The sequence below is a fragment of the Haematobia irritans genome, chromosome 3 (assembly GCF_050003625.1).
Source record: "Haematobia irritans isolate KBUSLIRL chromosome 3, ASM5000362v1, whole genome shotgun sequence".
NCBI lineage: Eukaryota > Metazoa > Arthropoda > Insecta > Diptera > Muscidae > Haematobia > Haematobia irritans.
In genome coordinates, this window is record NC_134399.1 from 153,067,135 (window position 1) to 153,084,069 (window position 16,935).

Here is a 16,935-nt window from a genome sequence, read left to right on the forward strand (position 1 = left end):
TGAAAAACTTGTTTTGCTCATATCTCCTAAACTATGCGTCCTAGAGCGAAAAGGAGCTTAATTCATGACCACCCCCAAAAAATCGAAAATTCCTTCCAAATCCTGAAAAAATTGAAATTTTTATATGAAAAACTTGTTTTGCTCATATCTCCTAAACTATGCGTCCTAGAGCGAAAAGGAGCTTAATTCATGACCACCCCCAAAAATTCGAAAATTCCTTCCAAATCCTGAAAAAATTGAAATTTTTATATGAAAAACTTGTTTTGCTCATATCTCCTAAACTATGCGTCCTAGAGCGAAAAGGAGCTTAATTCATGACCACCCCCAAAAAATCGAAAATTCCTTCGAAATCCTGAAAAAATTGAAATTTTTATATGAAAAACTTGTTTTGCTCATATCTCCTAAACTATGCGTCCTAGAGCGAAAAGGAGCTTAATTCATGACCACCCCCAAAAATCGAAAATTCCTTCGAAATCCTGAAAAAATTGAAATTTTTATATGAAAAACTTGTTTTGCTCATATCTCCTAAACTATGCGTCCTAGAGCTTATTGAAATTTTTATATGAAAAACTTGTTTTGCTCATATCTCCTAAACTATGCGTTCTAGAGCGAAAAGGAGCTTAATTCATGACCACCCCCAAAAAATCGAAAATTCCATCCAAATCCTGAAAAAATTTAAATTTTTATATGAAAAACTTGTTTTGCTCATATCTCCTAAACTATGCGTCCTAGAGCGAAAAGGAGTTTAATTCATGACCACCCCAAAAAAATCGAAAATTCCATCCAAATCCTGAAAAATTTGAAATTTTTATATGAAAAATTTGTTTTGCTCATATCTCCTAAACTATGCGTCCAGAGCGAAAAGGAGCTAAATTCATGACCACCCCCAAAAAATCGAAAATTCCTTCCAAATCCTGAAAAAATTTAAATTTTTATATGAAAAACTTGTTTTGCTCATATCTCCTAAACTATGCGTCCTAGAGCGAAAAGGAGGTTAATTCATGACCACCCCAAAAAAATCGAAAATTCCATCCAAATCCTGAAAAAATTGAAATTTTTATATGAAAAACTTGTTTTGCTCATATCTCCTAAACTATGCGTCCTAGAGCGAAAAGGAGCTTAATTCATGACCACCCCCAAAAAATCGAAAATTCCATCCAAATCCTGAAAAAATTGAAATTTTTATATGAAAAACTTGTTTTGCTCATATCTCCTAAACTATGCGTCCTAGAGCGAAAAGGAGCTTAATTCATGACCACCCCCAAAAAATCGAAAATTCCATCCAAATCCTGAAAAAATTGAAATTTTTATATGAAAAACTTGTTTTGCTCATATCTCCTAAACTATGCGTCCTAGAGCGAAAAGGAGCTTAATTCATGACCACCCCCAAAAAATCGAAAATTTCTTCCAAATCCTGAAAAAATTGAAATTTTTATATGAAAAACTTGTTTTGCTCATATCTCCTAAACTATGCGTCCTAGAGCGAAAAGGAGCTTAATTCATGACCACCCCCAAAAATTCGAAAATTCCTTCCAAATCCTGAAAATATTGAAATTTTTATATGAAAAACTTGTTTTGCTCATATCTCCTAAACTATGCGTCCTAGAGCGAAAAGGAGCTTAATTCATGACCACCCCCAAAAAATCGAAAATTCCTTCGAAATCCTGAAAAAATTGAAATTTTTATATGAAAAACTTGTTTTGCTCATATCTCCTAAACTATGCGTCCTAGAGCGAAAAGGAGCTTAATTCATGACCACCCCCAAAAAATCGAAAATTCCTTCCAAATCCTGAAAAAATTGAAATTTTTATATGAAAAACTTGTTTTGCTCATATCTCCTAAACTATGCGTCCTAGAGCGAAAAGGAGCTTAATTCATGACCACCCCCAAAAAATCGAAAATTGCTTCGAAATCCTGAAAAAATTGAAATTTTTATATGAAAAACTTGTTTTGCTCATATCTCCTAAACTATGCGTCCTAGAGCGAAAAGGAGCTTAATTCATGACCACCCCCAAAAATTCGAAAATTCCTTCCAAATCCTGAAAAAATTGAAATTTTTATATGAAAAACTTGTTTTGCTCATATCTCCTAAACTATGCGTCCTAGAGCGAAAAGGAGCTTAATTCATGACCACCCCCAAAAAATCGAAAATTCCTTCGAAATCCTGAAAAAATTGAAATTTTTATATGAAAAACTTGTTTTGCTCATATCTCCTAAACTATGCGTCCTAGAGCTTAATTCATGACCACCCCCAAAAAATCGAAAATTCCATCCAAATCCTGAAAAAATTGAAATTTTTATATGAAAGACTTGTTTGGCTCATATCTCCTAAACTATGCGTTCTAGAGCGAAAAGGAGCTTAATTCATGACCACCCCCAAAAAATCGAAAATTCCATCCAAATCCTGAAAAAATTTAAATTTTTATATGAAAAACTTGTTTTGCTCATATCTCCTAAACTATGCGTTCTAGAGCGAAAAGGAGGTTAATTCATGACCACCCCAAAAAAATCGAAAATTCCATCCAAATCCTGAAAAATTTGAAATTTTTATATGAAAAATTTGTTTTACTCATATCTCCTAAACTATGCGTCCAGAGCGAAAAGGAGCTAAATTCATGACCACCCCCAAAAAATCGAAAATTCCTTCCAAATCCTGAAAAAATTGAAATTTTTATATGAAAAACTTGTTTTGCTCATATCTCCTAAACTATGCGTCCTAGAGCGAAAAGGAGCTTAATTCATGACCACCCCCAAAAAACCGAAAATTCCATCCAAATCCTGAAAAAAATTTAAATTTTTATATGAAAAACTTGTTTTGCTCATATCTCCTAAACTATGCGTCCTAGAGCGAAAAAGAGCTTAATTCATGACCACCCCAGAATAATCGAAAATTCCATCCAAATCCTGAAAAAATTGAAATTTTTATATGAAAAACTTGTTTTGCTCATATCTCCTAAACTATGCGTCCTAGAGCGAAAAGGATCTTAATTCATGACCACCCCCAAAAAATCGAAAATTCCATCCAAATCCTGAAAAAATTGAAATTTTTATATGAAAAATTTGTTTTGCTCATATCTCCTAAACTATGCGTCCTAGAGCGAAAAGGAGCTAAATTCATGACCACCCCCAAAAAATCGAAAATTCCTTCGAAATCCTGAAAAAATTGAAATTTTTATATGAAAAACTTGTTTTGCTCATATCTCCTAAACTATGCGTCCTAGAGCGAAAAGGAGCTTAATTCATGACCACCCCCAAAAACTCGAAAATTCCATCCAAATCCTGAAAAAATTGAAATTTTTATATGAAAAACTTGTTTTGCTCATATCTCCTAAACTATGCGTCCTAGAGCGAAAAGGAGGTTAATTCATGACCACCCCAAAAAAATCGAAAATTCCATCCAAATCCTGAAAAAATTGAAATTTTTATATGAAAAATTTGTTTTGCTCATATCTCCTAAACTATGCGTCCTAGAGCAAAAGGAGCTAAATTCATGACCACCCCCAAAAAATCGAAAATTCCATCCAAATCCTGAAAAAATTGAAATTTTTATATGAAAAACTTGTTTTGCTCATATCTCCTAAACTATGCGTCCTAGAGCGAAAAGGAGCTTAATTCATGACCACCCCCAAAAAATCGAAAATTCCATCCAAATCCTGAAAAAATTGAAATTTTTATATGAAAAACTTGTTTTGCTCATATCTCCTAAACTATGCGTCCTAGAGCGAAAAGGAGCTTAATTCATGACCACCCCCAAAAAATCGAAAATTCCTTCGAAATCCTGAAAAAATTGAAATTTTTATATGAAAAACTTGTTTTGCTCATATCTCCTAAACTATGCGTCCAAGAGCGAAAAGGAGCTTAATTCATGACCACCCCCAAAAAATCGAAAATTCCTTCCAAATCCTGAAAAAATTGAAATTTTTATATGAAAAACTTGTTTTGCTCATATCTCCTAAACTATGCGTCCTAGAGCGAAAAGGAGCTTAATTCATGACCACCCCCAAAAAATCGAAAATTGCTTCGAAATCCTGAAAAAATTGAAATTTTTATATGAAAAACTTGTTTTGCTCATATCTCCTAAACTATGCGTCCTAGAGCGAAAAGGAGCTTAATTCATGACCACCCCCAAATAATCGAAAATTCCATCCAAATCCTGAAAAAATTGAAATGTTTATATGAAAAACTTGTTTTGCTCATATCTCCTAAACTATGCGTCCTAGAGCGAAAAGGAGCTTAATTCATGACCACCCCCAAAAAATCGAAAATTCCTTCGAAATCCTGAAAAAATTGAAATTTTTATATGAAAAACTTGTTTTGCTCATATCTCCTAAACTATGCGTCCTAGAGCGAAAAGGAGCTTAATTCATGACCACCCCCAAAAAATCGAAAATTCCTTCCAAATCCTGAAAAAATTGAAATGTGTATATGAAAAACTTGTTTTGCTCATATCTCCTAAACTATGCGTCCTAGAGCGAAAAGGAGCTTAATTCATGACCACCCCCAAAAAATCGAAAATTCCATCCAAATCCTGAAAAAATTGAAATTTTTATACGAAAAACTTGTTTTGCTCATATCTCCTAAACTATGCGTCCTAGGGCGAAAAGGAGCTTAATTCATGACCACCCCCAAAAAATCGAAAATTCCTTCGAAATCCTGAAAAAATTGAAATTTTTATATGAAAAACTTGTGTTGCTCATATCTCCTAAACTATGCGTCCTAGAGCTTAATTCATGACCACCCTCAAAAAATCGAAAATTCCATCCAAATCCTGAAAAAATTGAAATTTTTATATGAAAGACTTGTTTTGCTCATATCTCCTAAACTATGCGTTCTAGAGCGAAAAGGAGCTTAATTCATGACCACCCCCAAAAAATCGAAAATTCCATCCAAATCCTGAAAAAATTTAAATTTTTATATGAAAAACTTGTTTTGCTCATATCTCCTAAACTATGCGTCCTAGAGCGAAAAGGAGGTTAATTCATGACCACCCCAAAAAAATCGAAAATTCCATCCAAATCCTGAAAAATTTGAAATTTTTATATGAAAAATTTGTTTTGCTCATATCTCCTAAACTATGCGTCCAGAGCGAAAAGGAGCTAAATTCATGACCACCCCCAAAAAATCGAAAATTCCTTCCAAATCCTGAAAAAATTGAAATTTTTATATGAAAAACTTGTTTTGCTCATATCTCCTAAACTATGCGTCCTAGAGCGAAAAGGAGCTTAATTCATGACCACCCCCAAAAAATCGAAAATTCCATCCAAATCCTGAAAAAATTGAAATTTTTATATGAAAAACTTGTTTTGCTCATATCTCCTAAACTATGCGTCCTAGAGCGAAAAGGAGCTTAATTCATGACCACCCCCAAAAAATCGAAAATTCCATCCAAATCCTGAAAAAATTTAAATTTTTATATGAAAAACTTGTTTTGCTCATATCTCCTAAACTATGCGTCCTAGAGCGAAAAGGAGCTTAATTCATGACCACCCCAAAAAAATCGAAAATTCCATCCAAATGCTGAAAAAATTTTAATTTTTATATGAAAAACTTGTTTTGCTCATATCTCCTAAACTATGCGTCCTAGAGCGAAAAGGAGCTTAATTCATGACCACCCCCAAAAAATCGAAAATTCCTTCGAAATCCTGAAAAAATTGAAATTTTTATATGAAAGACTTGTTTTGCTCATATCTCCTAAACTATGCGTCCTAGAGCGAAAAGGAGCTTAATTCATGACCACCCCCAAAAAATCGAAAATTCCATCCAAATCCTGAAAAAATTGAAATTTTTATATGAAAAACTTGTTTTGCTCATATCTCCTAAACTATGCGTCCTAGAGGGAAAAGGAGCTTAATTCATGACCACCCCCAAAAAATCGAAAATTCCTTCCAAATCCTGAAAAAATTGAAATTTTTATATGAAAAACTTGTTTTGCTCATATCTCCTAAACTATGCGTCCTAGAGCGAAAAGGAGCTTAATTCATGACCACCCCCAAAAAATCGAAAATTCCATCCAAATCCTGAAAAAATTGAAATTTTTATATGAAAAACTTGTTTTGCTCATATCTCCTAAACTATGCGTCCTAGAGCGAAAAGGAGCTTAATTCATGACCACCCCCAAAAAATCGAAAATTCCTTCGAAATCCTGAAAAAATTGAAATTTTTATATGAAAAACTTGTTTTGCTCATATCTCCTAAACTATGCGTCCTAGAGCGAAAAGGAGCTTAATTCATGACCACCCCCAAAAAATCGAAAATTCCTTCGAAATCCTGAAAAAATTGAAATTTTTATATGAAAAACTTGTTTTGCTCATATCTCCTAAACTATGCGTCCTAGAGCGAAAAGGAGCTTAATTCATGACCACCCCCAAAAAATCGAAAATTCCATCCAAATCCTGAAAAAATTTAAATTTTTATATGAAAAACTTGTTTTGCTCATATCTCCTAAACTATGCGTCCTAGAGCGAAAGGAGCTTAATTCATGACCACCCCCAAAAAATCGAAAATTCCATCCAAATCCTGAAAAAATTGAAATTTTTATATGAAAAACTTGTTTTGCTCATATCTCCTAAACTATGCGTCCTAGAGCGAAAAGGAGCTAAATTGATGACCACCCCCAAAAAATCGAAAATTCCATCCAAATCCTGAAAAAATTGAAATTTTTATATGAAAAACTTGTTTTGCTCATATCTCCTAAACTATGCGTCCTAGAGCGAAAAGGAGCTTAATTCATGACCACCCCCAAAAAATCGAAAATACCATCCAAATCCTGAAAAAATTGAAATTTTTATATGAAAAACTTGTTTTGCTCATATCTCCTAAACTATGCGTCCTAGAGCGAAAAGGAGCTTAATTCATGACCACCCCCAAAAAATCGAAAATTCCTTCCAAATCCTGAAAAAATTGAAATTTTTATATGAAAAACTTGTTTTGCTCATATCTCCTAAACTATGCGTCCTAGAGCGAAAAGGAGCTTAATTCATGACCACCCCCAAAAAATCGAAAATTCCTTCGAAATCCTGAAAAAATTGAAATTTTTATATGAAAAACTTGTTTTGCTCATATCTCCTAAACTATGCGTCCTAGAGCGAAAAGGAGCTTAATTCATGACCACCCCCAAAAATTCGAAAATTCCTTCCAAATCCTGAAAAAATTGAAATTTTTATATGAAAAACTTGTTTTGCTCATATCTCCTAAACTATGCGTCCAAGAGCGAAAAGGAGCTTAATTCATGACCACCCCCAAAAAATCGAAAATTCCTTCGAAATCCTGAAAAAATTGAAATTTTTATATGAAAAACTTGTTTGGCTCATATCTCCTAAACTATGCGTCCTAGAGCGAAAAGGAGCTTAATTCATGACCACCCCCAAAAAATGGAAAATTCCTTCGAAATCCTGAAAAAATTGAAATTTTTATATGAAAAACTTGTTTTGCTCATATCTCCTAAACTATGCGTTCTAGAGCGAAAAGGAGCTTAATTCATGACCACCCCCAAAAAATCGAAAATTCCTTCGAAATCCTGAAAAAATTGAAATTTTTATATGAAAAACTTGTTTTGCTCATATCTCCTAAACTATGCGTCCTAGAGCTTAATTCATGACCACCCTCAAAAAATCGAAAATTCCATCCAAATCCTGAAAAAATTGAAATTTTTATATGAAAGACTTGTTTTGCTCATATCTCCTAAACTATGCGTTCTAGAGCGAAAAGGAGCTTAATTCATGACCACCCCCAAAAAATCGAAAATTCCATCCAAATCCTGAAAAAATTTAAATTTTTATATGAAAAACTTGTTTTGCTCATATCTCCTAAACTATGCGTCCTAGAGCGAAAAGGAGGTTAATTCATGACCACCCCAAAAAAATCGAAAATTCCATCCAAATCCTGAAAAATTTGAAATTTTTATATGAAAAATTTGTTTTGCTCATATCTCCTAAACTATGCGTCCAGAGCGAAAAGGAGCTTAATTCATGACCACCCCCAAAAAATCGAAAATTCCTTCCAAATCCTGAAAAAATTGAAATTTTTATATGAAAAACTTGTTTTGCTCATATCTCCTAAACTATGCGTCCTAGAGCGAAAAGGAGCTTAATTCATGACCACCCCCAAAAAATCGAAAATTCCATCCAAATCCTGAAAAAATTGAAATTTTTATATGAAAAACTTGTTTTGCTCATATCTCCTAAACTATGCGTCCTAGAGCGAAAAGGAGCTTAATTCATGACCACCCCCAAAAAATCGAAAATTCCATCCAAATCCTGAAAAAATTGAAATTTTTATATGAAAAACTTGTTTTGCTCATATCTCCTAAACTATGCGTCCTAGAGCGAAAAGGAGCTTAATTCATGACCACCCCAAAAAAATCGAAAATTCCATCCAAATGCTGAAAAAATTTTAATTTTTATATGAAAAACTTGTTTTGCTCATATCTCCTAAACTATGCGTCCTAGAGCGAAAAGGAGCTTAATTCATGACCACCCCCAAAAAATCGAAAATTCCTTCGAAATCCTGAAAAAATTGAAATTTTTATATGAAAAACTTGTTTTGCTCATATCTCCTAAACTATGCGTCCTAGAGCGAAAAGGAGCTTAATTCATGACCACCCCCAAAAAATCGAAAATTCCATCCAAATCCTGAAAAAATTGAAATTTTTATATGAAAAACTTGTTTTGCTCATATCTCCTAAACTATGCGTCCTAGAGGGAAAAGGAGCTTAATTCATGACCACCCCCAAAAAATCGAAAATTCCTTCCAAATCCTGAAAAAATTGAAATTTTTATATGAAAAACTTGTTTTGCTCATATCTCCTAAACTATGCGTCCTAGAGCGAAAAGGAGCTTAATTCATGACCACCCCCAAAAAATCGAAAATTCCATCCAAATCCTGAAAAAATTGAAATTTTTATATGAAAAACTTGTTTTGCTCATATCTCCTAAACTATGCGTCCTAGAGCGAAAAGGAGCTTAATTCATGACCACCCCCAAAAAATCGAAAATTCCTTCGAAATCCTGAAAAAATTGAAATTTTTATATGAAAAACTTGTTTTGCTCATATCTCCTAAACTATGCGTCCTAGAGCGAAAAGGAGCTTAATTCATGACCACCCCCAAAAAATCGAAAATTCCATCCAAATCCTGAAAAAATTGAAATTTTTATATGAAAAACTTGTTTTGCTCATATCTCCTAAACTATGCGTCCTAGAGCGAAAAGGAGCTTAATTCATGACCACCCCAAAAAAATCGAAAATTCCATCCAAATCCTGAAAAAATTGAAATTTTTATATGAAAAACTTGTTTTGCTCATATCTCCTAAACTATGCGTCCTAGAGCGAAAGGAGCTTAATTCATGACCACCCCCAAAAAATCGAAAATTCCATCCAAATCCTGAAAAAATTGAAATTTTTATATGAAAAACTTGTTTTGCTCATATCTCCTAAACTATGCGTCCTAGAGCGAAAAGGAGCTAAATTCATGACCACCCCCAAAAAATCGAAAATCCCATCCAAATCCTGAAAAAATTGAAATTTTTATATGAAAAACTTGTTTTGCTCATATCTCCTAAACTATGCGTCCTAGAGCGAAAAGGAGCTTAATTCATGACCACCCCCAAAAAATCGAAAATTCCATCCAAATCCTGAAAAAATTGAAATTTTTATATGAAAAACTTGTTTTGCTCATATCTCCTAAACTATGCGTCCTAGAGCGAAAAGGAGCTTAATTCATGACCACCCCCAAAAAATCGAAAATTCCTTCCAAATCCTGAAAAAATTGAAATTTTTATATGAAAAACTTGTTTTGCTCATATCTCCTAAACTATGCGTCCTAGAGCGAAAAGGAGCTTAATTCATGACCACCCCCAAAAAATCGAAAATTCCTTCGAAATCCTGAAAAAATTGAAATTTTTATATGAAAAACTTGTTTTGCTCATATCTCCTAAACTATGCGTCCTAGAGCGAAAAGGAGCTTAATTCATGACCACCCCCAAAAATTCGAAAATTCCTTCCAAATCCTGAAAAAATTGAAATTTTTATATGAAAAACTTGTTTTGCTCATATCTCCTAAACTATGCGTCCAAGAGCGAAAAGGAGCTTAATTCATGACCACCCCCAAAAAATCGAAAATTCCTTCGAAATCCTGAAAAAATTGAAATTTTTATATGAAAAACTTGTTTGGCTCATATCTCCTAAACTATGCGTCCTAGAGCGAAAAGGAGCTTAATTCATGACCACCCCCAAAAAATGGAAAATTCCTTCGAAATCCTGAAAAAATTGAAATTTTTATATGAAAAACTTGTTTTGCTCATATCTCCTAAACTATGCGTTCTAGAGCGAAAAGGAGCTTAATTCATGACCACCCCCAAAAAATCGAAAATTCCATCCAAATCCTGAAAAAATTTAAATTTTTATATGAATAACTTGTTTTGCTCATATCTCCTAAACTATGCGTTCTAGAGCGAAAAGGAGGTTAATTCATGACCACCCCAAACAAATCGAAAATTCCATCCAAATCCTGAAAAATTTGAAATTTTTATATGAAAAATTTGTTTTGCTCATATCTCCTAAACTATGCGTCCAGAGCGAAAAGGAGCTAAATTCATGACCACCCCCAAAAAATCGAAAATTCCTTCCAAATCCTGAAAAAATTGAAATTTTTATATGAAAAACTTGTTTTGCTCATATCTCCTAAACTATGCGTCCTAGAGCGAAAAGGAGCTTAATTCATGACCACCCCCAAAAAATCGGAAATTCCATCCAAATCCTGAAAAAATTTAAATTTTTATATGAAAAACTTGTTTTGCTCATATCTCCTAAACTATGCGTCCTAGAGCGAAAAGGAGCTTAACTCATGACCACCCCAGAATAATCGAAAATTCCATCCAAATCCTGAAAAAATTGAAATTTTTATATGAAAAACTTGTTTTGCTCATATCTCCTAAACTATGCGTCCTAGAGCGAAAAGGATCTTAATTCATGACCACCCCCAAAAAATCGAAAATTCCATCCAAATCCTGAAAAAATTGAAATTTTTATATGAAAAACTTGTTTTGCTCATATCTCCTAAACTATGCGTCCTAGAGCGAAAAGGAGCTTAATTCATGACCACCCCCAAAAAATCGAAAATTCCATCCAAATCCTGAAAAAATTGAAATTTTTATATGAAAAACTTGTTTTGCTCATATCTCCTAAACTATGCGTCCTAGAGCGAAAAGGAGCTTAATTCATGACCACCCCCAAAAAATCGAAAATTCCATCCAAATCCTGAAAAAATTGAAATTTTTATACGAAAAACTTGTTTTGCTCATATCTCCTAAACTATGCGTCCTAGAGCAAGAAGGAGCTTAATTCATGACCACCCCCAAAAAATCGAAAATTCCTTCCAAATCCTGAAAAAATTGAAATTTTTATATGAAAAACTTGTTTTGCTCATATCTCCTAAACTATGCGTCCTAGAGCGAAAAGGAGCTTAATTCATGACCACCCCAAAAAAATCGAAAATTCTATCCAAATCCTGAAAAAATTGAAATTTTTATATGAAAAACTTGTTTTGCTCATATCTCCTAAACTATGCGTCCTAGAGCGAAAAGGAGCTTAATTCATGACCACCCCCAAAAAATCGAAAATTCCATCCAAATCCTGAAAAAAATTGAAATTTTTATATGAAAAACTTGTTTTGCTCATATCTCCTAAACTATGCGTCCTAGAGCGAAAAGGAGGTTAATTCATGACCACCCCAAAAAAATCGAAAATTCCATCCAAATCCTGAAAAAATTGAAATTTTTATATGACAAACTTGTTTTGCTCATATCTCCTAAACTATGCGTCCTAGAGCGAAAAGGAGCTAAATTCATGACCACCCCCAAAAAATCGAAAATTCCATCCAAATCCTGAAAAAATTGAAATTTTTATATGAAAAACTTGTTTTGCTCATATCTCCTAAACTATGCGTCCTAGAGCGAAAAGGAGCTTAATTCATGACCACCCCCAAAAAATCGAAAATTCCATCCAAATCCTGAAAAAATTGAAATTTTTATATGAAAAACTTGTTTTGCTCATATCTCCTAAACTATGCGTCCTAGAGCGAAAAGGAGCTTAATTCATGACCACCCCCAAAAAATCGAAAATTCCTTCCAAATCCTGAAAAAATTGAAATTTTTATATGAAAAACTTGTTTTGCTCATATCTCCTAAACTATGCGTCCTAGAGCGAAAAGGAGCTTAATTCATGACCACCCCCAAAAATTCGAAAATTCCTTCCAAATCCTGAAAAAATTGAAATTTTTATATGAAAAACTTGTTTTGCTCATATCTCCTAAACTATGCGTCCTAGAGCGAAAAGGAGCTTAATTCATGACCACCCCCAAAAAATCGAAAATTGCTTCGAAATCCTGAAAAAATTGAAATTTTTATATGAAAAACTTGTTTTGCTCATATCTCCTAAACTATGCGTCCTAGAGCGAAAAGGAGCTTAATTCATGACCACCCCCAAAAATTCGAAAATTCCTTCCAAATCCTGAAAAAATTGAAATTTTTATATGAAAAACTTGTTTTGCTCATATCTCCTAAACTATGCGTCCTAGAGCGAAAAGGAGCTTAATTCATGACCACCCCCAAAAAATCGAAAATTCCTTCGAAATCCTGAAAAAATTGAAATTTTTATATGAAAAACTTGTTTTGCTCATATCTCCTAAACTATGCGTCCTAGAGCTTAATTCATGACCACCCCCAAAAAATCGAAAATTCCATCCAAATCCTGAAAAAATTGAAATTTTTATATGAAAGACTTGTTTTGCTCATATCTCCTAAACTATGCGTTCTAGAGCGAAAAGGAGCTTAATTCATGACCACCCCCAAAAAATCGAAAATTCCATCCAAATCCTGAAAAAATTTAAATTTTTATATGAAAAACTTGTTTTGCTCATATCTCCTAAACTATGCGTTCTAGAGCGAAAAGGAGGTTAATTCATGACCACCCCAAAAAAATCGAAAATTCCATCCAAATCCTGAAAAATTTGAAATTTTTATATGAAAAATTTGTTTTGCTCATATCTCCTAAACTATGCGTCCAGAGCGAAAAGGAGCTAAATTCATGACCACCCCCAAAAAATCGAAAATTCCTTCCAAATCCTGAAAAAATTGAAATTTTTATATGAAAAACTTGTTTTGCTCATATCTCCTAAACTATGCGTCCTAGAGCGAAAAGGAGCTTAATTCATGACCACCCCCAAAAAATCGAAAATTCCATCCAAATCCTGAAAAAATTTAAATTTTTATATGAAAAACTTGTTTTGCTCATATCTCCTAAACTATGCGTCCTAGAGCGAAAAAGAGCTTAATTCATGACCACCCCAGAATAATCGAAAATTCCATCCAAATCCTGAAAAAATTTAAATTTTTATATGAAAAACTTGTTTTGCTCATATCTCCTAAACTATGCGTCCTAGAGCGAAAAGGATCTTAATTCATGACCACCCCCAAAAAATCGAAAATTCCATCCAAATCCTGAAAAAATTGAAATTTTTATACGAAAAACTTGTTTTGCTCATATCTCCTAAACTATGCGTCCTAGAGCGAAAAGGAGCTTAATTCATGACCACCCCCAAAAAATCGAAAATTCCTTCCAAATCCTGAAAAAAATGAAATTTTTATATGAAAAACTTGTTTTGCTCATATCTCCTAAACTATGCGTCCTAGAGCGAAAAGGAGCTTAATTCATGACCACCCCCAAAAAATCGAAAATTCCTTCGAAATCCTGAAAAAATTGAAATTTTTATATGAAAAACTTGTTTTGCTCATATCTCCTAAACTATGCGTCCTAGAGCGAAAAGGAGCTTAATTCATGACCACCCCCAAAAACTCGAAAATTCCATCCAAATCCTGAAAAAATTGAAATTTTTATATGAAAAACTTGTTTTGCTCATATCTCCTAAACTATGCGTCCTAGAGCGAAAAGGAGGTTAATTCATGACCACCCCAAAAAAATCGAAAATTCCATCCAAATCCTGAAAAAATTGAAATTTTTATATGAAAAATTTGTTTTGCTCATATCTCCTAAACTATGCGTCCTAGAGCGAAAAGGAGCTAAATTCATGACCACCCCCAAAAAATCGAAAATTCCATCCAAATCCTGAAAAAATTGAAATTTTTATATGAAAAACTTGTTTTGCTCATATCTCCTAAACTATGCGTCCTAGAGCGAAAAGGAGCTTAATTCATGACCACCCCCAAAAAATCGAAAATTCCATCCAAATCCTGAAAAAATTGAAATTTTTATATGAAAAACTTGTTTTGCTCATATCTCCTAAACTATGCGTCCTAGAGCGAAAAGGAGCTTAATTCATGACCACCCCCAAAAAATCGAAAATTCCATCCAAATCCTGAAAAAATTGAAATTTTTATATGAAAAACTTGTTTTGCTCATATCTCCTAAACTATGCGTCCTAGAGCGAAAAGGAGCTTAATTCATGACCACCCCCAAAAAATCGAAAATTCCTTCCAAATCCTGAAAAAATTGAAATTTTTATATGAAAAACTTGTTTTGCTCATATCTCCTAAACTATGCGTCCTAGAGCGAAAAGGAGCTTAATTCATGACCACCCCCAAAAAATCGAAAATTGCTTCGAAATCCTGAAAAAATTGAAATTTTTATATGAAAAACTTGTTTTGCTCATATCTCCTAAACTATGCGTCCTAGAGCGAAAAGGAGCTTAATTCATGACCACCCCCAAAAATTCGAAAATTCCTTCCAAATCCTGAAAAAATTGAAATTTTTATATGAAAAACTTGTTTTGCTCATATCTCCTAAACTATGCGTCCTAGAGCGAAAAGGAGCTTAATTCATGACCACCCCCAAAAAATCGAAAATTCCTTCGAAATCCTGAAAAAATTGAAATTTTTATATGAAAAACTTGTTTTGCTCATATCTCCTAAACTATGCGTCCTAGAGCGAAAAGGAGCTTAATTCATGACCACGCCCAAAAAATCGAAAATTCCTTCGAAATCCTGAAAAAATTGAAATTTTTATATGAAAAACTTGTTTTGCTCATATCTCCTAAACTATGCGTCCTAGAGCGAAAAGGAGCTTAATTCATGACCACCCCCAAAAAATCGAAAATTCCTTCGAAATCCTGAAAAAATTGAAATTTTTATATGAAAAACTTGTTTTGCTCATATCTCCTAAACTATGCGTCCTAGAGCGAAAAGGAGCTTAATTCATGACCACCCCCAAAAAATCGAAAATTCCATCCAAATCCTGAAAAAATTGAAATTTTTATATGAAAAACTTGTTTTGCTCATATCTCCTAAACTATGCGTCCAAGAGCGAAAAGGAGCTTAATTCATGACCACCCTCAAAAAATCGAAAATTCCATCCAAATCCTGAAAAAATTGAAATTTTTATATGAAAGACTTGTTTTGCTCATATCTCCTAAACTATGCGTTCTAGAGCGAAAAGGAGCTTAATTCATGACCACCCCCAAAAAATCGAAAATTCCATCCAAATCCTGAAAAAATTTAAATTTTTATATGAAAAACTTGTTTTGCTCATATCTCCTAAACTATGCGTCCTAGAGCGAAAAGGAGGTTAATTCATGACCACCCCAAAAAAATCGAAAATTCCATCCAAATCCTGAAAAATTTGAAATTTTTATATGAAAAACTTGTTTTGCTCATATCTCCTAAACTATGCGTCCTAGAGCGAAAAGGAGCTTAATTCATGACCACCCCCAAAAAATCGAAAATTCCATCCAAATCCTGAAAAAATTGAAATTTGTATATGAAAAACTTGTTTTGCTCATATCTCCTAAACTATGCGTCCAAGAGCGAAAAGGAGCTTAATTCATGACCACCCTCAAAAAATCGAAAATTCCATCCAAATCCTGAAAAAATTGAAATTTTTATATGAAAGACTTGTTTTGCTCATATCTCCTAAACTATGCGTTCTAGAGCGAAAAGGAGCTTAATTCATGACCACCCCCAAAAAATCGAAAATTCCATCCAAATCCTGAAAAAATTTAAATTTTTATATGAAAAACTTGTTTTGCTCATATCTCCTAAACTATGCGTCCTAGAGCGAAAAGGAGCTTAATTCATGACCACCCCCAAAAAATCGAAAATTCCTTCGAAATCCTGAAAAAATTGAAATTTTTATATGAAAAACTTGTTTTGCTCATATCTCCTAAACTATGCGTCCTAGAGCGAAAAGGAGCTTAATTCATGACCACCCCCAAAAAATCGAAAATTCCATCCAAATCCTAAAAAAATTGAAATTTTTATACGAAAAACTTGTTTTGCTCATATCTCCTAAACTATGCGTCCTAGAGCGAAAACGAGCTTAATTCATGACCACCCCAAAAAAATCGAAAATTCCATCCAAATCCTGAAAAAATTGAAATTTTTATATGAAAAACTTGTTTTGCTCATATCTCCTAAACTATGCGTCCTAGAGCGAAAAGGAGCTTAATTCATGACCACCCCCAAAAAATCGAAAATTCCATCCAAATCCTGAAAAAATTGAAATTTTTATATGAAAAACTTGTTTTGCTCATATCTCCTAAACTATGCGTCCTAGAGCGAAAAGGAGCTTAATTCATGACCACCCCCAAAAAATCGAAAATTCCTTCCAAATCCTGAAAAAATTGAAATTTTTATATGAAAAACTTGTTTTGCTCATATCTTCTAAACTATGCGTCCTAGAGCGAAAAGGAGCTTAATTCATGACCACCCCCAAAAAATCGAAAATTCCTTCGAAATCCTGAAAATATTGAAATTTTTATATGAAAAACTTGTTTTGCTCATATCTCCTAAACTATGCGTCCTAGAGCGAAAAGGAGCTTAATTCATGACCACCCCAAAAAAATCGAAAATTCCATCCAAATCCTGAAAAAATTGAAATTTTTATACGAAAAACTTGTTTTGCTCATATCTCCTAAACTATGCGTCCTAG